Genomic DNA, 24,816 nt, shown 5'->3' with positions numbered 1-24,816 from the left:
TGAGAAATAACAGTAAAATTGACTGTTAAAATTGACTGCAGCCACTGTAATTTAGAAAGATCTGCTGCTCAGCAATAGCCAGAGCAAGGATGCTCAGTGGATCAGAGATATAAAAAAATTGGGATCAGATTGAAAAGGAAAACAAAGCCTCAAATTCTAGAAATGGTGGGAACAACTTTAGGGTGCTTCTGGTTTATCCAGGACAGGTAGAGCTTCAACTCTGTCTCAGGGTATCTGCATTCAGGAGACCATTCAGTGGCCCTCCTCTCTGGGCAAACCATTCCTGCTTCTCAGCCACAACAGCTGGAGGAAATGGATAAACTACTTACAAATGAACCAACAGGAAATCCCAGAGTCTAAGATGGGCACTTCATGAAAATATTATAAATAATTGAGAAAAGCCCACTGCAACATAGAGCTAACAGCCCCAACCAAGAAAATGCTTAAAGAAAGTAAGGTTTTGAGACAAAGAGATGAAGGATTTAAAGAAGCATAATAAATCTATTTAGAAAAAGATCAGCCTGCTATAAAAAAAAGAACCATTGAAAGTTCTTCAAGACTAGACATTTGATTGTCAAAACAGAGATGAACAGCCCTGAAGAATAAGTTCTTAAAATTAAGGACAAAGCATCCTCCAGACACCATACAAAAAGACAAAGGCATGAGATGTATGAAGGAAACATGGAGATGTATGAAGGAAACATGGAGAGGTATGAAGGACAGATGCAGGAGTTGAAAACCACCTAATACAAAAAGAGAGTGAGTCAGAAAAACACGAAAAGAAACAGTAGAAGAAAAATTTATCAAAACTTTTTCCCAACGGGCTTAAAAGATACTGAAAACATGGAGAGATCAATAGAAAAAATTTTGGTAGAAATGAAAGATTCAACTATTTTTAATAAAGTACCCAGACCCATTTGTTTTTATAGGCACTCTCTACCAAACTTCAGGAAACAGACAATTACCATCTGGGGTAAACTATTTCAGAGCATACAACAAAATATAAAATAAACCAACATATCTTCCAGGAAGAACAGAAATTGCTACCAAAACTGGAAGCCTACACATGGTCATAGATGCAAAGGTTCTAAAGTACAGTTTGCCCTCTGTGCTTGTGAATCAAAAATATTGGGGGGAAATGCATCTATATTGAATATGTGTACATCTTTTAAATTGTTTTATTCCCTAAACAGTACAATTTGACTATTTACATAGCACTTACATTGAGATATTATGGCGATCTGACTCAATTCATTTATGTTTTATGCATGTTTTATACATATAGCCTAAAGATAATTCTATATATTTTAAGTAATTCTGTGCATGAAGTAAGAGTCATAGTGTGGAACTGTCCAGTTGTGATATTGTATATTGCGTCAGTGCTCAAAAAGTTTCAGATTTGGGGCTTTTCAGATATGCTCAAACTCTATCTCACAGGACTGCTGTGAAGATCCAGCAAGAAAATGTGTACAGATCACCTGGCCAAAGGAGGGTTTCAATGACATGTTAGCTATTTCCTCTTGTTGGTTGCAAAAGTTTGTGCAAATTCAGTTTCAGATGTAAAATCCAAGAGCAAACTCTCCCCTGATTGCATTTATCTGGGCCACATCTAGTCAAGAACCTGACACAGAGCCAAACCCCAAGAAGGCAGAAGAGGAACCATCTACGTAGCTGAGCGTCTAGGCATTTTGCAGCCAACTAAAAACTCACTCATGGGGCTGACCAATGGCCCCTGACGTAGTCACCATGTGTGTGGCAGTGACAGTGCTCAGGACATTCAAGTTCCAGAGGTAGGAGAGCTGCAGAAATGGTGCCAAGTGTGGAAGCTGCAAAGTGCACATTATTTACTTATTGCCTGTTTTGCCATTAAAACATCGGATGCTCAGAGTGGTGGGGTGACTGGGATCACACAACGGCTTGCAGGCTTCAAGAGCCCAGGCCTCTCTCCAAATACCACTGGAAGAGAATCCCCACGAGAACAGGAACCTGCATTCCCAGCTGAAGGCAAAGGCTTTCTCTCTTGGGATTCAGCCAAGTGCTTCAACAGCCTGATTGGCTGGAAGACCCCAGAAGGCAACTGGCCTCCTTCTCCTGGCTGTGCTGGTCCTGGCTATATACTCACCCTCTCTAAGTATGGCATAGGACACCGCAGACTGTCTGCGACGAGCCCTGGCATGGCTTCCCCTGCTGGGCAGGGTAGGCAGCTGGGGAACTGGAAGCCTGCTTAGCCACTGCTAGGGAAACTGAGATGCCACTGTCCCCTCAGATAAGTGCTCACGCTTTGCAGGAGAATAGCCAGAGTCTACTCGCCTTCAGGGAGGACGACACAGGCTCCCAGAATGGTGGTGGCTGTCACAGCTGCTCCTCACCATCGAAAGCCATCTGTCATGGACACTGTGGCTCCTTGCTTGGCCAGGTCCCACAAACAAGGCTGGCTCTGGAGCCCTGCTCCATGGCGACCACAGGGGCCTCGGTTCCAGGGGAAGAGGGACAGATGCAAACTCTCTGGTTCTCAGGTGTGAGGCCAGAGACAAGCATGAGTTGAAGGCAGGACAGGAGCTCATTCATTCTGGACCTGCTCCGAGTTGTGGGGGCTGCAGGTCCTGCCAAGAGGCCAAGGCAAACGGGGGGACAGGAAGGGCTCCTGTCCCAGCCTGCCCGGAACTGACCTGCTCTGGACAGAACAGCCTGTGATAGGGAGGCCAAGAGTCCAGCACGCGGAGCACGCAGAAGTCTCCTCCACAGGGCAGCACAAGCTGCTTCTCACTCCACACAGAGACCGCGGAGGCCCACACTGAGTCTCTGCAGCTCAGGAGCTTTGGGGATGAGGATCAGAATTCAGAGAGAAGTGAGGGTGTGTCTCACCTCCACCCACAAAGGGGAGGAGAATGAAGAATGTGTTCCTTTTCGCCTCCATTCGCATGACCGGGGCTCAAGTTGGACATATGGTGGGTGGACGACCCCATCACCCAGGAAATCTAAGAACACACACTGGGCCGGCACCCTGCTCTGACAGCAGGGCGGGGCCAGGTCAGACCGGAGGTTAAGAGATGGGGCCACAGTGCTGGGCAGCTGGCGAGAAGCCGGAGGTGCCAGCCCACAGGGAAATGAGTCCACCCAGGTCAGGACACTCAGCACAGCCCACCCCAGGGAGAGTGGCATGAGGCACCCCCAGGGGAACTCGTGCCCAGAAAAGAGGGCTGCCCACACCAGGCCACAGGACAGTGGTGATTAAATAACAGCTTCCCTGCTACCTTCGCCTCTTCTCCCAGTAAGGATGGGGCCAGAACTGAAGAGGAGGAGGAAGAAAAAGAGAAGATGCCCCCTCTCTCTCCTTCCCACCCCAGGCTCCTGCGGATACCACTGAAAGTGGCCACAGGGAAACAGGTGTGTGCATCCCCAGTGTCGCAGGAGGATGCCTGCCCCAGGCAGCCGCAGGTCCCACAGAGGCGAGCAGAAGACTCTGAGGGCCTGGCTTGCGCGAGTAGCTTTGGAGAGGGCAGGAAGCAGAGAGAGCGCTGTGAATGGGCGTCCCCACACACCTCCTCTGCAGGGTGGGTAAGGGCGCCACCTCACGCCTTCTACCCGGGAAGCGACGACTTCTTGTGCAGTGACCTGGTTTCTGTCAGTGCTTATGCACAGTCATGAGACACCTTGTCGCGTCACACTCATCATAGTCGAGGGGGATCTAACCCCGTGTCGGTTCTCTGTGAGGCTTTCAGAGCCCACAGGACACCAGGTGGGGTGGGAGCACCAGGCAGCTCCCAATAGTACTAGGCCCAGCTCAAGGCCGAGGGGGCACTTTCCTCCTCGGTGATGACAACAGTTCCCAATGTGGTCTGTCTTGTCTCTCTTCTTGCCTGTCCTGACACCGCCCTGCTACGTAAAGTGGACAGGAGGCCATTGTTCTGAACCAGCCTTCTGTACTGGGCCCCAGTGGACCAGACCAGAATGGAGTCACTCACGCTAAGTACCACGTAACCAAACTGAACTCCAAGCCAGGCCAACTTCCAAACCAAACCAGGAGATTGGCAGCAGCTAATCAAAAGGAGCCCAGTGGATCTGTGCTGACCTGCTAAGGACTTTCTGTTTTTACCCTACAAGGAAGGGCAACTTTAAAGCAACCAATCTGCTTTGGGTTCTGTTTCTGCTTCCTGGAGCCCTTTCTGTCTACACAGATAGACTTCTGTGCTCAGATCATCCCTGGGAGCACTCTTTCTGTTTTAGAACCACAAAGAAAAGCCAGTTAAGATCTTTAAGTTGAATGTGTTGTCATTTTATTCTGTAGTTTGCTGATGCACCGGCCTTTTATGCTGACAACATGCCCTTTCCCAGGTCCTCCATCCTCCCACCTGCCCTCCAGGTCCCAAATGTCACCCTTCTCAACATCCACAGGACAAAATCTCTTAGCTCCAGCCTCTGTCCCACCACTGATGAAAGGGTGCATTTATTCCCATGGGCCCCTCCCATGACAGCCCCATTTAAATAGCAAACGGCACCAAAGCAGAGATGTTTTCTCCCTTATTCACCATCAATTCCCAGCACCTACTTCAGTGCCTGGCACTCAATAATTGTTGGATACTATTTATACCCCAAGAGAAAAACAGGCCAAGAGATTCACTAAAAATACTGCCCACGGCCCAGCCAGGTATTGGGAAGGGTTTGTGAATCAGGGTAGGAATACTGTGATGGATTGGTGATGTCTGAAACAGGCATGGAGCTGGAAGGAAGCACACAGATTCCGGCACCTAGAACCATGATCTGTGAACCAGAAAACCCAGAACATTCTCCCTCATAGGCACCAGAGCAATATTCCTCATCTCTGCAAATTGTGTTTGACATATTTGAAAGCTCCTCTGATAAATTTTTTTTTCAGCTTTAATTGAGTTTATTGGTACATTTTAGGGATACAGTACAGTTACATTCATTGTTGGGATCTTGTACCTCTACATGACAAGTCTTGATTCTCATTTTTTCCCCTTACCTCTGCCCTCCCTTCACCCACTCCTCCCCTCCCCATCTACAAACACTTTATTTTCATCTTTTCATTCTCTCACATTCCTCTGATAAATTTAAAGCATGTATCATCATTACTCACTAAAATAGCACTAAAATTAAAAAGCCAGGCATAGTGGCCCATCCCTATGATCACAGTACTTTGAGGGGCTCAGGAAGGAGGATAGAAAGTTCTAACCCAGTCAGGGCAATTTAGCCACTTGTGGGGACACAGTTACAATTACAAGTCAACAAATGAGCTAGGGGTGTAACTCAGTGCAAAGGCATTGGCTTCACTCCTCAGTACTGAAAAGAAGAAAAAAAAAAGAGGGGAAGAGGAAGAAACGAAAAGGGAAGGGAAAAGAAAAGGGGAGTCAAGGGAAGGGAAGGAAATCTAGGCTTCTTACACCAAGACAGAAAGTTTTGGTTTGGAAATGGCTACTGACTTTGAATACTAAATAGAATACTGATTTCCTGCCACGCCGGAGAATTGTTTAGTTCACTGTAAGGCCCCATGAGTGAATGGGAACTGACTACGCATAATGCAGCAATTCTAAATTAAAAGCAGCCCCACTTTCAGACACGTTTTGGAATTGACAACCAACTCAAACCCAGATGAGCACCAGCAACGTGGTGGTTGCACCGCCCCATGGAATAGCCAGGACTGTCACTTATGGGACTGACTCTCCTTCTAGGTTTTGGGCAATAAACACTGTACTTTCATAGCGGTAGACAAGAGTGTACATCTATCCAAATCTCTCTGGAGCACATTTTTGGGGTCATGTTTGGGAAGCTGGGGGCTCTGAGTCAACATCTGTACTCTGCTTCATTTACAGAGCTGTTGCCTGCAGAACAGCCTTGTACATAATCATAGGACTCATTCCCTCGGCCACCCAGAGCCCAGGGACACTCTCCAGAGTAGAATGGACATGGCCCGTAGCAGAGCCAGGCTTGAGTTGAGAGCAGCCAGGGTCAACTCCAACAGAACCCCCCCTCTGACATCTGGTCAGGCAAAGCACTTCGGACTCCAGAGAGAGCCCTTCACATCAAATGGACATCCCGAGGGGCAGCCGCGCATCCAGGAAGGAGCCCTGACAGATCTAGTCACAAGGGACATGTCCCCGTAGGTAAAGTCCCTCATGAAAAGTGTCTGGCACCACAAGGGCCCTTGAAGTCCGATGCAGCCACCATCGGTCCTCACTAGAGAAGCTCTTCCGGGATGGAGCTGGCTGACTCTCCTTCCACAGGGCCCACCCCGTGGTGAAGCTGATGCCTTGGGCCAAAGACTCCCACCCATAAGTGAATGAGGGTGCAGCTGTTATCCTTATCTGATTCCACTTTGAAGAAAGTGGGCATGGTGACGGTCTGGGCTTTCACCTGGAAGCCCCAGGGCGTCGGTTCCATCAGCAACATCTGCGGCTCTTGCCTGGGCTTAGGTCCTGTCCAGGTATCACATGTGGAAGATGGTGAGGGAGGGGAAACTGAGCCAGGTAATGAAAATCACAGCAGATTCAGATTTTAAAACAGAGCTTACAGTTCATTCACTGACATTTGGGGTGCTCTTCTCAAGGGGCTGAGACATTGATTCCCCAGGAGGATTGTGGCTGGAATTTCCAGAAAGCCACATCCTTGGAATGGCGCCAGGTGAGTGTCACATGGGAACTCGGAGGGTGGGAAATGGGAGGAGGTCTCCTCCGGACCAGGGTGGAGCCCCAAGACCTCTGGAGCCCCAATGGGACATCATCCTGGATTTGAGGGACAAATCCAGACAACCACTCCTTCCCTGGGCTTCTTCCTTCCCGGCTTTACTCCTTCAAGCGTGCATTTTAAAATGAAACAGAATACAGATCAGTAACATATGAACAGAAAGAAACAGACATCCACAGGTATAGGTGCATTTTATGTATGCAGCTGTGTAACCGTGATGGGACAGCATACAAATCATTAACTGGGGAGGTTGCCCAGCCTTCACTCGCCTTAGCTCTCAGAGTACAAAGGTCAAGGGAGGGGATTATCAGAAAAGAAAACTCAGCAGTGAGGATGGAGAACAGGTAGTGAATCCAGAGAGGAGGAACTGGTGAGGGAGGCACAGAGATGCGGATAATAAGCTAGGAATGTGGGCATTTCCCTGGGATTTCAGAGTGTTAAAAAACAGGAATGTGCATGGAGATTTTAGAAAAAACTGCAATGGGCCAAATACTGAAATGTTTTGAGAAGGTGTAAGTAAATGTGAAAAATTTTTATCTGGTTTGTGCTTCTTTAAGTTTGAGATGTCTTTGAGCCTGGACCAGGCCAGGGAATGCAATTAAAAATTTGAGTTCAGTTCACAGATTTATATTGGCCTTGTTTTCCTATTTACTTTTGTATTTTTTCCAGTTAGAGTGTATTAAGGAAATTCTGACTCATGGATGATTAGTTGCAAATGGTTAACAGTTAAGAACTTTGTGCTAGAGATGGTAGAGGTTTTGCCCGAGTCTGAGACTTGCACTAAATCAAGTTAACCAGCAACATGAGTCAACGGGCTGCACTGCAGAAGTATAAGCAAGCGCCTCTAAACCACAGGCTAAGTTGTAAGAAGTGCATCACTAGACAGTTTCATCACTGTGCTACCACCACAGAGCAGACTCACAGGCCAACCAAGATGGTCCAGGTCAGGGATGGCGAACCTTTCAGAGCTTTCAATGAGAACAAACGGCTGTGGCGTGGGTGCCATAGGTTCACCAGCAGTGGTCTAGGTCAGTGACTCCTCTTAGGCTCTGGATGCCAGCACAGGACTCAAAACAGGAACCGGATGAAGCTGCTGTCAGCCCCACACAGCACACTGTTCACAGTATGCTCTTGTTTAATGTCAGGCAGAGTAGATTTTTAAATGACATTGAAAATAGGTACCGGCATGGTGGCACACACCTGGATTCCCAGCACTCAAGAGGCTGAGGCACGAGGGGCCAGCCTGAAGTACATAGTGAGACCTTGAATTAAAAAAAAAAAGTCTAGTATAGTCAATACACAAATCAGCAACAGTTGTTCATTGCCATTGTCAAGTAATAGATCCCGTGCGTAATTATGTGTGCTATACTTTCACCACCACAAACTAGACTAGTGATTTGTAAAAAGATGTAATGAGAGCACAAAGCAGTGGGAATTGCTTGGCTCCTTTATAATTTTACTGGACCCCATTTGTATGCGTGGCCCAGCCATCACTGATGCTATCTGCAGCACGTGACATAACTGTCACACTGAGCACAGATAAGTGTGTGCGCACCTCTTGTCCCTGAGACTTATCCGACACCCACAACGTAAAGGAGGGGCCAAGCCCTGCCGAGACGTAGGAAAGCAGTGCCGATGTCACAAGGACAAGGCTAGCTTACTGATGTCCCAGGAGAACAAGTAGAAAAGCTCAGTGAAAACACCCCGGGGGACGCCAGGCCCAGAGAGAGGTTCTGTCTTTATCTGCTGGTTTATTCATGCCCTGGAATTTTCGAACTTCCCTTCACAAAAACCACCATCATATCACTGAGTCTCTTGAAAAGTGAGGCAGGCGTGAGAGCCTTGTCTCCAGCTGGAGCTGCAATCACAGGGCCCCTCTGATTGACCTCGTGCGCAATTCACGAAGCAGCCCTTTCAGCTCGGCCCAGGGGGGCCACTTTGAGGTGCTGACTCCTCCCTGGCCAGGTGCAGAGTTCCCGAACAAAGACCCAAGAGCCATCGCCATGTGGCCCAGGCTGGCCAGGTGCTAGGGCCCCCAGAAATCTTATTTGGTGACCGGTTCAGCTTCCATCCCTGGGTTCCCTGGGTGACAGCCAGGCTCCACAGCGCTTGAGATGCCCAGAGCTGCAAGTGAGGCCCCAGGGCTCAGCAGCCTGTAGCTCCCATGGGCATCGGTGGTGGGCAGCAGAGGAAGGTGACCAGTGGACAAAAGTTGCTCCTGCTGTCCTTTATCTGCAGCCTGAAATTCCAACTCCCTAAGGAGTGGCTCCCGTCAGCATGACTGGTGAGGCCACCAGACACCTTGAAATTCCTGGGCCAGCAGCACCTCACAACCTCCATCCTGGTGTCCCTACCTGTCATCAAACTTCCCTATGCTGCCCACTAACAAAAAGCAGCCAGAAGCTCAATCCAGCATCTCACCGACTTGAAGAGAGACCATTCCCATGGAAACAGTACCGGCAGGAGTGCCCCAAATGAGGTGGATTGGTGGGGACCTGGTCACTGGGGCTGTGAACAGCTCAGGGTGGACCTCATGTGAGTCTGGGGAGCCTGGGGGCCAAGGACTCCCGAGGCCACTTGCCCAGCCAGCCCTGTGCCTGCCGGGAGCCTGAGAGGGGAAGGGGTTTAGTGGCAGCCGGGCCTGCAGAGGGAGGAGCAAGCTGGGTTACCCATTGCAGGCAGGCAGGCAGGCAGGCAGGCAGCTTCCCTTGGGGCTGACTGCGCCCTCGGAATGGAGGTGTAAAGCTTCTGGGCAGGACTGCAGGGTTACTGGGGCACCCGCAAGCGTGATTACCAAGCAGAGCATGACCTGTCTGGGTGGGGCAGTTTCTGCTTCCCCACCTGAGGAGTGCACCAAACGCTGACTCCCACCCTGGGGGCAGCTGGAGGGTACACGTTGCTCAAAGTGCCCCAGATCTCCGGATTCCGGGCCAGTCCTGGCTGACCTGGGCACTAGCTCGGGGTCTGCCACCCCTCGAATCCCAGGGAGGCTGGGAGGGCTTTTATCAAGTGAGAAGGGACATCTGCACGCTGACGGCGGGTTCCCCCAGCCCCTTCTTTCATTCGCTCGACACTCTTGGATGATCAGTCTCCCAGGCACCGTCCTACACCCACCAAGGGACTCTGCAGAAGGCCCCTCCCCAGAGAGCTGCTCAAGCCGGACGATTAACATGGTTAAATGAAATGCGAATAAATGAGCAGGGCTGTGGCAGATCACAACAGCGGAGGCAGCTCCTTGGGCCCACAGGGACATGAGTCGTCCACCGTCAGACTGGGGCTCAGGAAGCGGGAGCGGGTGTCTGCCAAGCTTGCTCTTTGCTGACCCTGCATGGCACAGGTGCAGGAGGAGGTGGGGGGCTACTCTTTGAGCTGAGATTTTTAAAAATTTATTTATTTATCTGGTACCGGGGATCGAACTCAGGACCTTGCACTTGCGAGGCAGGCAGTGGCACCACTGAGCTACATCCCCCGGCCAAGCTGTGATTTTTCGGCCAGGCTGCATGGAAAGCTCCAGGGATTCTCTGAGCAACCCTGATGTCCCGTCACCCACCGCACTCCAGTCGGTGGATTACAGTGCAGCCTGTGGATTAGAGTCCAGCCTGGGACTGGGTCCAGTCCTGAGCCTTTTCTTAAATTCCTCGGGGGCTGCCTCTGGGCAGTGGGGCAAAGCAGTAGGGGAAGCCGTGTAGGTGTGACAGAGCCCACAGCATGGGCTCTTGGGGTGCAGCAGGCCTGAGCTGTGACTGGCTGAGGAGTTATTTAGCCTCTCTGCCCTTTGACTTCCGGTGAAGAATGGGCTCACACTCACTGGCTGCATGAGGTGCTGAGGGAACCCAGGGAAAGTGGGTAGCTCGCAGCCTGCTCCCTATGACACCGGGTTAAGTGTGAATCCCACCCCTCGCCAGCACTGTGCAGTGAAGAGTCCAGGCGGAGAGGAGGCAGCAGCCCCTGGTGCAATCTGCAGCCCTGATCCTAGCCTTTGTTTTTCTGGGTATAAAACAGGAAGTACCACAATCCTTCCTGGGGCAGTGGACAACTGCAGCTGCTTGGTGCCCCCAGGTGAGCCTGGAGCCCTCCCACAGGGCACTGTGATGGGCATGGACACCCTGGGCTCTCCGAGATGATCTGCACCCCCATGGTGGCCTTTCTGGGAAAGCCGTTACTGTCGAAATAGCGGCTTTCCTGGAAACCGTGTAAGCAGACCGGCCACCCCTAAGCTGTGGTTTTCCCGCAAGGTCCCTTGCGCACACCGAACTGCTCCAGGGCCTGATGTATATCAGAGGGCTCAACGGCCAGCAACCGTAGTGATAAGGAGACCAGCAAGAAAGCCAAGGCTTGGGTCCCCTGTCCAGCAGTCACGGAAAGTCCATGTCAGAGCGGCCCTGGCTGGGGCCTCCCTGTCCGCCTCCCTCTGGGTCTAGCTTCTGCTCTGCAGGCCAAGCTCAATGCCCCAGGAAGAGCTGGACCCTGGGCCGGTGGGGAGGACCTCACAGATGCTCCCGCTCCTGGCTCCCACGCAGCTCACAAGGGAGCCTACTCCCCTTTGCCCTTCTCCCTCCCCCTGCTCCCCACTCCCAGGGGTCCTCACCAGGGAGGGCTGCATCTCTGGGGGGTACGGGACAGGGAGGGTTTGGCTTTCCTACAGCACCTCCCACAGCACCCTGGACCTGCAGAAATGCATCTCTGGCCTCCCACGGGGAAGGACATGGTCCTGCCCTGCCTGCCATGGGTGAATAAGAGCCACCAAGATGGGACAGGTGCCAGAGGCCGCTCACTGCCCTACCCCACCTTCCCCAGTTCCCAGGCTGCCTTGGGAAGGAATTCACCTGAGTGCTCAGAGGTCATGGGCCTTGGACCTAGTGGCCAGGCCTGCAGGGGCTGCACCCAGGGACAGGAGAGGCCAGACTCCAGGCATCTGAAGCCAGGGCTGCCATCTCGAGGGCTCCCCTTTCCAGGCCTGGGTCCTGCCAGAGGGTCCCAGTGGGTCTGCTGTGTCCCGGGCGTCCCAGATGAGCCTAGCAACTGAGACCGCCATAGGTTCTCCCAGCTCAGGGCCACCATGGGAGACCAGAGGCCACCCAGCTGAGGCAGCAGGTGCTGCCTGGTCCATTTCCTCCGGGACGCTGGAGCGCCCGTGCTGAGTTCCTGACTTAACTCCTCTGGGGGATAAGCGACCAAGAGCTCCATGCGCCACAGGAAAGCCTCCCCACTGTCCAAGCTCAGCTGGCTCCACCAGGCAGGGGCTGACCCCGCTGCGCTTCTGGGTACGGCAGCCCCGCCCAGGGACAGGTGCCTGTCAGGCAGCCAGGACTCCAGTTCCCGAAGGGCAGGGGAGGCCCAGGCAGGCTCCCAGGCTCCGAGTCTCTGACTCTTCTACTCCCCTGGACCCTGCACCCCCCAGGACCTCACGGTGATCTGGGCCTATTCTTTGCAAACTTTTATTTGAAGTAAGTTTACCTGAAACAAAATCTGATCCGCACACAAAGCCCCTCAAGCCTCAGAAGGACAGGAGTGGACATGGGGTACACCCGAGCCCACCTGGTTCTAAGACGACCCCAGGTGCCCCATGGAGCCCTCTGATGGAGTCCAGGGTACACACGCTTGGTTCTGCGGGTGAGGAAACCAAAGCCATGGAGGTGCCCTGTGAGAGGTGGACGCAGGCTGCTCCCTGACCCAGCCTGGCTCCCTCGGTCACACTGGAAATCATTCACGCGGCTCCTGCAGAGAGCAAAATGGGGAACCCTGACACGGACCGTGCTTCTGCTCTGACAGCCGGCACTGGGACAGCAGCCTCCCCGCTGTGATCACCCAGAAGTCTCCCCCTGATGGAGCTGGCTTTGAACTTGTGGAGAACAAAGGCCCTTTTGTGACTTGCTTTTGGGAAGAGAGATGGGGGGGATTGTATAAATGATATGAAAAGCAGCGACCCCGATTCTATTTTTCAACCTCTCCCATGAATAGGAAATAAAAACCCTTTATTTTGAAAAGCTCAACAGAGCCAAGTTTCTCCTGCCTGGACACCAAAGACCAGGGCGGGGCTGAGACAGGACAGCGGCTGCGGTATCCCGGCGCCGGGCAGCTGTGAGCACATCTGGCTGCTCACCCTGGGCGAGTACCCTAACACACAGCGTGAGTCAGCCTTGTTCCCAGCTGCAGAAAGTCCAACAAAGGTCACAGCTTTACCGTTTGGGGCTATAAAGTGGGCTTGCTCCCCTCCAGCCTCCTCCTGCCAGCGCTCCCTGCAGCACTCCCAGCCCTGGGGTCCACCAGAGCCCTGGGGACTACAGCTATCTGCCCACTGCCCTGCCCCGCCCCAGCACAGTGAAACCAATCACCCAGCTCAGTACTGGCTGTTCCCACTCCCTGTCTTCTGTGACAAGCCCCATGCCACCTCCTCTGGGAAGCCCTGCGCCCTGAGACACTCCCTACCCTGCCCTTCTCCCAGCGCTCAGCATAGGGCTGTGTCCTTGGTCTCATGTCTACCCCTCCCCACCAGCAATATCCGTGATGGGGGACATAATTCACTCTGGCCCCCTGAGCACCAGACCCGGGGCCTGCACACCAGCAGCCTGGGTGGACAGAAGAGCCGCTCACATGCTCCTTATTTCTCTGCTTCTTATGTAATGATCCCTGTAGTGGTCAAGACTCTCAGCTGCAAGCCATCTGTTGTAAGAAAAATGACGGAATGTAGTGGGGCTTATAGATTCGTACATCTGAGATATCTGAATCGATGTCTTCAGGTATGGAATGATCCAGGCTCTCTCTCTCTTTCTGTCCTCCTGTCCTTTCTCCTTCTTCTTCTCCTCCTCTTCTCCTCTTCTTTCTCCCCCTCCCTTTCTTTCTCTCTCTCAACCTTATCACAGGCAGGCCTCCCACCAGAGAAGCTAGAGAGATCCTACAGCTTAGCAATCCTGTCGGACAGCCCCTCTGCCCCCACAGCTTGGCGAGGCAAGTTCTTGGGCCCCTGCCCAGTCCGGGGGTCTGGATGTAAGAGCTTTCCTGGGGAAAGAAAACCCTTTGGCAACTCTTGTGCAGCAGAGACCTGAAGGGGAAGAGTGATGACTCACTGAGCTGCCTGGTGCGTTTCTGGGTGTGAAGGTCCTGATATAAATTTCTCATCTCCTTTACTAATGTCACACAACATCTACTTCCAAGGAGATTTCACAGAGCTTGGCTTCGACAATGTGCCCACAGGGAGGGCCCGGGGCCAGGGGACTGCGTGACTGGCGAAGGCCACCAGCGAGCAAAGCCTCCTGGCCATGCTAAACCATCGTCCCCAGAGCCAAGGTTCACTGCCTGAAGCTGAATTTCTTGCTGTTTCAAGTGAGGGGAAGAACAACCAGGATGCAAGCACTGCTGGGAGGGCATCTTCTGCCCCGGGCGTCACATGGCCACAGCCTTGCAATGGGTCAGGCAAATCAAGTGCCCCCAGACCTGGGGAGAGGCTCATGGTGCCATGTATTGTTTTTAGCTTGCTAATAAAACTTTATAGATAGCTGTACACACATACATGAATTTACCTATGAGCACACTAACCTAGCTAGAGCCAAGTGCAGAAGATCCATATGACCTCATGGAATCCACAACAGACCCATCTTATAGACAGGAAATCACTGTCCAGAGACAGTGCCTCAAGTCCCTGTTCAGTCAGTGTGACAAAATACCTTAAACAGGTGACTTTACAAGGAAGAGAAATTTGTTTCCTCGCAGCTCTGGAGGCAGGAAGAACAAGACCAAGGTGACTCCAGTCTGCTGAGGGCCCAGTCTCTGCTTCCTCCAGGGGGGACACTGTCCTCTCCCTCGAGCCCATCGTAAGGGCACTGAAAGCGCTGCCCTTGTGACCTACGGACTCCTGAAGGCTGCCCTCCTGATACCATCACCTCAGCAATTCAGTTTCCACATAGGGATTGTGGGGGCTGCGCACTGCACCTCAGGGGCCCCACTCACTCTGAGCGACGTGAGACCGGGCTGGAGGGAGGGACAGAGTCTGATCCCCAGTCAGCGCAGGGGCTGGGGCCACCCCAACCTGTCAGTTAGGGGGGGCAGGTTTCCCTTCTGTGACGAATAGCTGAGATAGGCAACTTAATGAGGGAAGGTTTGTTTGGCCTCAGTGTCAGAGGTTTCAGTCTACGGTTTGCTGGCTCTGTTACTCTTAGGCCCATGGGAAGGCAGAAGAGTCATGGCGGAAGGGCAAGGAGGCAGAAAGCTGCTAGTCATGGCAGCCAAGAATAGACGCAGGGCAGGGCAGGGATAAAACACTCTCCAAACCACGCCTCCCATGACGGACTTCATCCAGTTAGATCCCATCTCCTAATAAGCCCACGGGAGCTAGGCAGTCGATAGATTAACCCACCTGAGGAAGTTAGAGCCCTCATGATGGAATCACCCCCAAACACCTATCAGCTGGCACCCAAGCCTTCAGCACAAGCGCATCTGGGCACATTTTAACAACAGTAACAGATGTGCCCTTCCTGTGCGGCATCCTTGCTTAGAACCTGGCTGCCCAGCTGCCCCGTCCCTCACTCGTAGGGGACCAAGGGAGGGGCCCGGAGCAGCAGTGGCACAACTGGCCCAGGCTTTGAGGGGCCTGGCCAGGCTGCAGGCTGCAGCAGGACCTGGGCGGGGCATAGGGGCTGCTCTTCCAGCCCCGTTCTTGGGATGGAGGACTAGACTGTCATTCTGATTTCTCCCACTTGTACACGGCTCCGTTAGAGGTTACAAGGCTTTCCTGCCCCACTCACCCTGGGCAAAAACGGTTTTCTCGCCTCTAACTGCCCAGCCCCTGCTGTCCCTGGGGCCCCTCGCCCCAGGCTCACCCTTCCCTTCCCTTCCCTGGCCAGGGCCCCACGTCTTGGGCCTCTGCCGTAGTCCCCATCCTGTGGCTCGGAGGGGTCGGAGTGGTGCCCTATGCAAGCTCTGTGAAAACACAGTCCTGCGTGCGAGTAACGACAATGCAGGGACACCGCAGGTGCAGAGGGCCGAGTCCAGGGCGTGGCGCTGAAGCGGAAATCGTCCTGCAGCAGACTTTGCCACCTGGCGCATGCACTTGTGCGGTTAGTTTGAATTTCACCCCTCTTTCCATTTTGTTTGCGTTCAGGATGCAAATGGGTCTTGGTGGCTGCGTTGGTGGCAGCCGGGGGTTGTGTCTGATGTCATGGTTTCATGTGTTTAAGTAACAGTATAAGCAAAATGATGAAGTAGGGGAGCCAGGGAATCTCCCCCTCTAAAAGGGGTCAGAGAGGCCATTCCGCCTTTTGGGTTTGAGGGACACTGGGATGATTAGTAACCTGCCCTTCCGAGGTGCCTGAAGCACCTTAACAAGGAGGTGGTTGAGAGGAGGTATGAACAGGCAGGCAGCTCTGTGCTGGGACAGAATCCAAATGCTCTCCCCCTGAGCCACACCTCCGATCCTTCTTTTCTTTTCCTTTCTATGTCTTTTTCCCCCCCTCCAGTACTGGGGCTTGAACCCAAGTCCTTCACACTGAATTACATCCAAGTCCTTTTTATAATTTTTTTAAAAACAGGATCTTGCTAAGTTGCCCAGGCTGGTGTTGAACTGGTGATACTCCTGCCTCAGCCTTCAGGAGGCTGAGGTTACAGACATGTACCACTGTGCCCAGCACAACTCCAAGTTTGAGCCAGGTCCCTTTATGAGCTCTGATCTGGGGAAAGGGATTTGGTTTTCACATCTGAAAAGGGAGTTGCGGCCCCCACCCCAGGGGCCAGTGTCACTCTGGAGGTTGTCAATGTGACACAAGGCACCAGGAGGCCTCTGAGCCCCTGGCGCCCCACCCCAAGGCAGGCCTGCTTCTCTCAGTGGTGGTGCCAGGCCCTGTACCAGCTGGAGAGAAGTCCTGGAGGGGGTTTGGGTCAGTACCCCACTACAACCCTCCAGGGCCAGCTATCCATGCTGCTGAGGTGGGAGGAGCCCCCAAAGGGCGGACTCAGACCACACGCCCTCCAATGTCAGCAGAAAGGGACCGGCTAGCTCCTCACTCCTAGGGCCAGGCCCTGGCTGGGCAAGCAGAAATGGTGACCGGCAAGATCTAGGGCTGGCAGGGAGGACAGAGAGAGCCCAAGGCACCCAGGCCAATCTAGGCTGGAGGGCCATGTGTTCCTCTCTGAGGCCAGCGCCTGCTGATCTGTGCTGAGGTCAGGGTGGCCAGTAAGTGCCCACAGGAGCCTGGGTCCTCTAGTCCCTGCCAGCTGGAGGAACCCAGTGGGAGGTGGGTGAGCTGGCACCACAGACCGGGAAGCCAGAGGACAAGGCTGTGGGCTTCTCCGAGAGCAGCTATGAGCACCAGCAGCCTGGCCCCCAGCGTGGCCCCTCCAACCATGGCCCACCGTTCACCCTCGACATGGGGGCACTGGGCCCAGAGTCCACACAGCAGGGTCTGGTAGGATTAACTGACAAGGTGAAGATCTGATTTATTTTTACTTTTCAGGACTGCCTCCACCAAAGCAAAGGCTGCTATTTAACCAGCAGCCACTAAAAATAAACATTTAAATACCACATTTGTGCAGCTGAGCCAGGCTGGGCTGCACCTTAGAGGTCTGCTGTCTCCCTCAGCTGGCGGGGACAATGATACCTTCAAAGCCTCAGAACCCCAGCACTGGGGGGACACAGCCTTAGCCCAGTAAGAGGACAAAAGCTCACGTCCATGTGCACCCCTTTCCCAGAGTCTGAGGAAAGAGAAACTGGCTAGTGATGAGGAACTGAAGGCCAAGAAAGAAAACGCTACCCCATGGAAGGGTGGGCAGACCTGGAAGAGACCCCTTGACCACCCAGTGTATGGCTTGCTCCACCAGGACATGAGAAACCAGCAACATGGCCAAGGCCGAGGTCAGAACTACATGTGAGAGCTGGGAGGGAGTCACACTGCAGTGAAGAGACCCAACTCAGCCAGCACCTCTCTGCTACTCCCCAGCCCTGAGATTCCCAAACACAGTTTTTATCCTTAGGAAGCTGACATTGAGTACAAGGAAGCCTCTATCCTGGGCATCTGGGGAGAGAAAGAGAAAAGAGAGAGGAACAGAGGGAGAGGGAGAGGGGGAGGGAGAGAGAGACACAGAAAAAAACGAGAGACAGACAGAGTAAAGGAAAGAGGAGGGGAGAAAAAAGAAGAGACAGACTTTGCTCAGGCAGAGGAAAGGAAGAGTGGGACCAGCTTTGGTAGGTGACTGGATCATGGGGTCACTATAGTCATCAGTGGATTGATCCTCTGATGAGTTCACAGCTGAAGGCGTTATGAGGAGGCGGGGCCTGTTCAGGAGAGGTGAGTTACCATGGACATGACCCACCTTGGAGCCAGCCGACCATGGACTGAACCCTCTGAAACTGTGAGTCAAATAAGCACCTTTACTTTGAGAATGTCAGGTATTTTGTCCAGAGGCAAGAGAGCTGACCAATACACTATGGTTTCCTAGATGTGATACCATAAGCAAAATAATACAGTATGATCAAAATTAACATTTATGCAAATGAAAACAACACTGAGATTCCATCTCATTCCAGAAAGAATGGCTGCTATCAAGAAATCGACCAATAGCAAATGCCGGAGGGGCTTTTGGGGAAAAGGAGCGCTTCTCCACTGTTTGTGGGAGTGTAGACTGGTGCAACCACTGTGGAAATTGGTATGGAGATTCCTCAAAGAACTGAGATTAGAGGTCCCATTTGAGCTGTTGGGTATCTTTACGAAAGAATTAAAAGCCTCATACCACAGCGATATATGCACACCCATGTTTATAGCAGTACGGTTTGTAATAGCTAAATCTTGGAAACAGCCCAAATGGCTATCAAATGACAAGTGGATAAAGAAGGTGTGGGCTTTTTATACAATGGAGTACTGCTATGCTGTACAGAAGGATGAGCTTCGGACATTCGCAGCTAGATGGATGGACCTTGAGTGAACTCTTAAGTGAAATAAATTGGACATACATGTTGAAATACACCCCCTCCAAATTAAACACTCTTGTGCTTTAAGGACATCATTGAGAAAATGAATGGACAATCCACAGAAAGGAACAAAAATACTTCCAAACCTGGGAGAAATTTGTTTCTAGACTCTAGAAAGAATTCTCAAAACCCAACAATGAAAAACTCAATTTAAACATGGCCAAAGGACTTGAATAAATATTGTTATGATTTATACCTGGATGTCCCTGCAAAGCCTCATATGCTCGCTGGTGGGGGCTGGGGGAAAGGGACTGGATTATGGGGCTCGATATTGGGAGGTGGGGCCTCATGGGCAGTGGTGGGCCACTGGGGCGCAACCTGGAAGAAACATTTCTCCCCTTGGCTCTTTCACAGGCTCCCTCTGCTTTTCTGTCCCCACAGTGTAAGCAGTGTTCTTCTGTCGTCCCCCCTCCTGCCCCGCCATGCCTTTCCTGGCTTGGAGCGAGCCGACCATAGACTGAGTTTGAGGCCAACATAACCCTCTCCTCCTGCAAGTCCTGGATGCTGGGTATTTTGTGTCAGAAATGAGGAAGGTGACTGTGACAGGTATTCAAAGAAAACTGCAAATGGCCAATAGCAATAAGCCACCAGGGTAAGGTAAAGCAAAACCACAGTAAGACATCACTCTGCAGCTACTCAGATGACGATGATTTTTTAAAAAGCAACTAATAAGCGCTGGTGGAAATGTAGAGGAAATGAAAGCCTCACACACTGGTGGTTGGGATATTCAGTGGTACAGCCACTTGGAAAAACAGCTTGGTGGTACTTCAAAAAGTTAAACAGAGTCCATAAAACCAGAAATTCTGTTTCGAGGTATAGAACCCAGAAAATGGAAAATATTTGGTTTACACAAAATCTTATACCTGAATCTTCACAGAAGCAGTATTCACGATAGATAAAAGTGGAAATAACCAGGTAAGTGCCTATCAGCTTAAAAACGGGCAAGCAGAATGTGATGTATCCATGTAGAGGGCTATCGTCCAGTCATAAAAATGAACTCTGAATGATTTGGTATGGCAGAACCCCAAAAACACTGCATTAAGGAAACTAGACACAAAACAACCACAAATTGCCTGACTCCATTTATATTAAATTCCTGGAATAGGTAAACACATACTTTAGTGGATGGCTGGAGCTAGACGGTATGAGAAATGACTACTAATGGTATGAGATTCATTTTTCAGGTGATAAAAATGTTCTAGAATCACATCTAGTGGTTGCATTTGAAAATGATAATTTTGGTGGAATATGGATTATAGCTCAGTGAAAAACTAAAACGTGCAAAAGGTAAAGCTTAAGCGGCTACTATAATTTCTATAATATTTGCTTTTTTTTAATATAGTCAGTCTTTAGCTTTTCATTAATAATTTATGGGGCCAGGGATGTAGCTTAGCACTGCACCTATCTGACAAGCTCAAAAAAAAAAGTTTTTCAAAAGAACACATTTCATTTTTAAGGCCATTATTCCAATTCAACAAAAGATTTCATATTTAAACTAAAATTGGCACTCACCCTGTAGTCTTCACTCTTGTCCTGTTTCAAATTTGAAACTCAAAAATTCCAGCGGTCACTCGGAATGGCCAAATTGCAGTGACACAAGCTTCTCCTTTCCGGTCCCTGTGCTATTGTTGTCCTCTCATGAAATACAGTGTAGCTGGCTTCAGATCTCTCACAACTTAGCGGGGAAGAAGAGCACATTTCTGGGACTCACTGTATATCGAGAAGTTCTCCAAGTTAAATGTCGTGTTGAAGACAAAGGGTTTTCTAAGGGATAAAATAAATATGATCATATGAATTTGTGGCTTCTATATATTCACAGTAACCCTAGCAATTGCTTGCAATGTAGACCAATGATCTATTTTCTATGGGAGGAGTTTCATCATGCTTGGTAACAAAAAACCCTAGTAGTCCATCTTGGTCACTTCCGCTCCTGCTGGATTCCTACACAGGGCATCTCCTTATTGCCTGAACTGACGGACAACTCCTACCTCCCACATCCGCTTTATTCCGTTTCCCTCATACACTCTTCATCTGATCCATTTTACCAGCAGGACAGAGGGCCTGAGAGGAGAGAGGTTGGTTGAAGAGCCAATCTGGCCAAACCTGAGTCCTCCCCTCTGTGTCCCAGAGCTCAGCTTCCACTGGGTGGGGGTGGGGGTGCCCCCATGCAGACCAACCCTTTTCCCAGCACTTGCTGGTTGGTGCTGGCTGTCACACTCACTTTAGCTCTGCCTTGTTCCATGAAACTGAGGCCCCACCCACCCAGTACCTGCTCCCACTTCAGAAAGAACCTGGAAATTCATTCACAGTAAGGTGTGAGAGCCGCTAACAGCCTCCTCCTCCCAGAGGTGTTTGCTTGTAACAAAGGAGTGCTCCTTAACTAGCCAAGAAAGAGTGCCTCTGCGGGGGCTGTGTGGGATGCTGGGATCATAGGAACCCACAGTCGTCCTGGAGCACCTTGCTGCCCAAAGATGAGGCCTACCAGAGTCAACACAACTTCCAAATGCATTTGGAGTCATCAGTTAAGTGATGCAGGCTCATAACTTGTGCCTGGTTGTGTGGGGGTAAGAAAATCCAGCTTCTCACCGGTACTGGGATCCTATAACTTAACCTCTGCTGTGTGAAGGCAGACAGCCTTCCAGAGCCTGGGAGGAGGAGCCCTGAGAAACCCTTTTGTCCCCGCTGCAGGCTTGTCCTTCTCGGCCCTGCTGACACTGTCTCTAGAGAGTCTGGGGAGTCACTGAGCTCAGTAGATGCCAACATTCTCATCACTGTCCTTGCGGACCTCACAAGTCATTAAAATCCTTCTGCACAGACGGGTTGGGGGTCTGTCCCGAGCTTTAACAACGACAACAAAGGTGTGGTTTCAGGTTCCACTTTGCATCAGTCAGGATTTAGTTACAGGAAACAGAAACCACTCTAACCATTTTTAAGCAAGCCAGGGTTTTGACAGGAAATGAGGGGCTTACTATTTTATTGAGAAGGCTGAAGACTGGAGGAGACCTGGGCAGGGCCTATTGGAGTGACGCCCAGAACAAGGCCTGGGGACCAGCTGGCTGGGTGCTGTTACCTGAGCCCGGGTCTCCCAGCCCAGCCCTGGGGGTCAACAGGAGACCAGAGCTGCCTCCCCACCTGCCTCCCGACCACAGGAACTGACCGAGTGGACACTGGAATGCTGCCGCAGGAAAAACAACCTCAAAACTGCACTTACCAGCAGCAACAGCCAAAAGCAGCAGGAGGAGACTCCTGGCCTTGAACTGAAGTGGCAAGAAAGGAACTGGCAGAATGGAGGCTGGGCTGGAGCCAGCTCAGCCCAGCAAGATCCAGGGCGCAAGACAATTCTGCCTCTATATCCAGCAACACCACGTGACCAGCATGATTGACATTGTCCACGGTGGAAGTATGTACATCAAAGAAATCAGCAAGCGCTACATGCCGGGGCACTTTCCTTTTTCTTTTCATCTCATTTCATTTATTTGAGAACTGGTTGTTACGTGTTTGCAGCACACCACTGGGCAGAACTCAGTTCCCGTCTAGAACTCTAGCAGCAAGAGAGGCAGGAAATGTAATCGTTCACATTCGGGACTCTGAAGGAACGCAAAAAGGAGGGTGGGAAGAATGCTCACTGCCAGGCCACCCTCACCGTGCACGCTCCCAGGAGGGCAGCCTATGGTCAGCCGCGCTTGTGGGAAACAATGGCTGCCGAAGACGCTGCAGACGGTGAGTAATGCGTGGAAGGAACATTGCTTAATGGCAGCTCCTCTTGACATATGGCAAAGATTATTAACCTTCTTGTCAGGGAACGGGAAAGGTGACAACATAGGAGATTGGCTAAAAAAAAAAGGGGGCTGGAAATGATTAATTGATATCTACAGGAGTGGGGGGAGCGACGCCTGCATACATAGCTAATTAAGAAAAAAGGCAGCTAATGAAGTCAAGATAGCTGTCACTTCGAGCACAACCATTAACGCATCATTTCCCTGTCCACTGGGATGAGCGGGACTGGAGGCACAGCAGTCTTGGAGACAGTTTCTGGAAAGGCCAGCCGTTTGCCAGAAATAATCAGAAACATGTCCAAGATGTGCCACATCTGTGACTGTTAATTAGACAAAGCTACACAGTTTCCTGTCCCAGCCGAGCTGGACGAGAGCCCAGTGGCTCTGAGGCAGCCAGTGAGTCAAGCGAAGGTCAGAGCAGCGCATCACAAAACCCAAGCCTCGTCAGCCTCTCGCATGCTCAAGCTTTTCAGAGCCACTGCACCGGAGGGTCCCTTGACCCATGTCTTGTTTAGCTGACAATAACTTGGTATGGACACACGCTGCTGCCCACTGCACCGTGTCCCTTCCCCGGCCCATATGTTGAAGCGCCACTCCCAGCATGACCGCATTGGGGGGCAGGGCCTTCAGGGAGCAAATTAAGGTCCTGTGGTGCTGGGGTCCTTATGGAAGAGGAAGAGATGCTTTCTCTCTCTACCTTGTGAGGACCCAGGGAGAAGGCAGCTGTCCATAAAGAAGAGAGCTCTCACCAGCAACCAGCCCTGGCAACAGCTTGGTCTTCAACAGCTAGCTTGAGAACTGTGAGAAAATAAAGTCTGTGTTTGAGTCACCAAGTCTGTGATATTTGTTACAACAGCCGGAGTTGACTGATGTACACATTAAGTGTTCGTTCGTAGGGACCTGGTTGGGGTAAAGAGGCAGCCCGCAGAATGGGACGCTGTATTTGTAAATCACATGTCTGAGTAGGAATTAAAATACAGAATCTGTAGGGAACTTCTAACACTCAGCAACCACAAAGGATTAACGACCGCATTGCAAACTGAGCGAAGGAGCCCAGCACGGTGGTGCACGCTACTAATCTGGCTGAGGAAGGAAGACTGAAAGCTGGAGCCCAGCCTGGACAACTTAGTGACTTAACAAGACCCCATCTTAAAATAGAAATGTGAAAAATGTCTGGGGGTCTAGCTCAGAGCAAAGGCCAAGTACACGCAAAGAACTTGAGTAGACATTTCTCCAAAAGAAGATGCACAAATGGGCAATAAGCACACGACAAAATGCTTGGCATCATCACTAGGGAAATGCCAACCAAAGCCATGACAAAACACCGCCTTGCACACACTGGGACGGATACTATTAAAACAGAAAAAACACCAGGAAACAAGTGTTGGCAAAGACATGAGGAAATTGGAACACGTGTATGGTATTGGTAGGGATGGTACAGTGCTGTGGAAAAAAGCACAATAGCTCCTCAAAAAGTTAAAAATTATAAAATGAAGGCTGGGGATTTAGCTCAGCGGATCCACCACCTGCCTCACGAGTGCAAGGTCCCCAGTTCAATCCCCAGTACCAAAAAAATCAAAGGTTCAGCAGTTCCACATCTGGGTATAAATCCAAAGGAGGTGACAGCAGAAACATGTCTGCCCTCATTCACAGCAGATTATTCACAATAGCTCAGGCAGAATCCACCCACGTCCATCAGTGGGAGAATGGATAAACAACTCATGGCGTATCACACGGTAGAATAGGACTTAGCCTCTACAGGAAGGGCCTCAAGGAGGGAGCTTAACGACATGCTGAGCTAAAGAAGCCAGTTACGAAAGGACAAATGCTGTGTGATTCCAGCCACATGAGGTACCTCAAAGAGTCAAAGCCAGAGGGACAAAAAGCAGAATGGGGTCACCAGGAAATACAAGAGAAGGGAACGGGGAGTTAGTGTTCAATGGGGACAGAGTTTTCACTTTGCAAGACGAAAACAGCTCTGTGGATGGTGGTGATGGTGACACAGAAACAGGAACGTGCTCGGTGTCACTGAACTGTACACTTACAAATGGCTAAAGTGGCACCTTATGTTACGTGTCTTAGGTTAAATAAACGTTTGTGCATCTATCCAAATTATCTAGTAAGATTCCCAAGAAAATGAAGAAGGAAAAGGAGGGTTACTTCTAACATATGAAATTCCTTTTGAATTTTGTAGCAATGTGCAGGTATTACCAATTCACAAATATTTAATTTTTAAAAGATGTTTGCAGGAATGCTACTCTACTGGCACTGAACGTGGTGCTTGGCCCTGGAGGACCTAGGGTGGACTGCAGGTTGGCCGGCCTGCTTCTCCGCAGGGCTGAACACCGCACAGGAGGCACACTGGGCCTGGAGTCCCAATAC

The 24,816-nt window shown here is 51.1% G+C and overlaps 1 long non-coding RNA gene across 1 annotated transcript in view; it reads right to left on the bottom strand.

Moving 5' to 3' along the window:
* LOC104853191 overlaps positions 1-22,080 on the bottom strand; it is a 61,497-nt gene extending 39,417 nt beyond the window's left edge. The window contains exons 1-2 of the long non-coding RNA XR_777704.3: positions 21,870-22,080; positions 20,171-20,422 (exon numbers count right to left, since the gene is read on the bottom strand). This is a non-coding gene — a long non-coding RNA (uncharacterized LOC104853191). The remainder of the gene's footprint in view (positions 1-20,170; positions 20,423-21,869) is intronic.
* Between the last annotated feature and the right edge of the window lie 2,736 nt (positions 22,081-24,816).

This window comes from Fukomys damarensis, unplaced genomic scaffold (genome assembly GCF_012274545.1).
Source record: "Fukomys damarensis isolate Sample0158 unplaced genomic scaffold, DMR_v1.0_HiC HiC_scaffold_7, whole genome shotgun sequence".
NCBI lineage: Eukaryota > Metazoa > Chordata > Mammalia > Rodentia > Bathyergidae > Fukomys > Fukomys damarensis.
The sequence above is the reverse complement of the archived record's forward strand: the minus strand, read 5'-3'. Positions and strand labels throughout refer to the sequence as shown.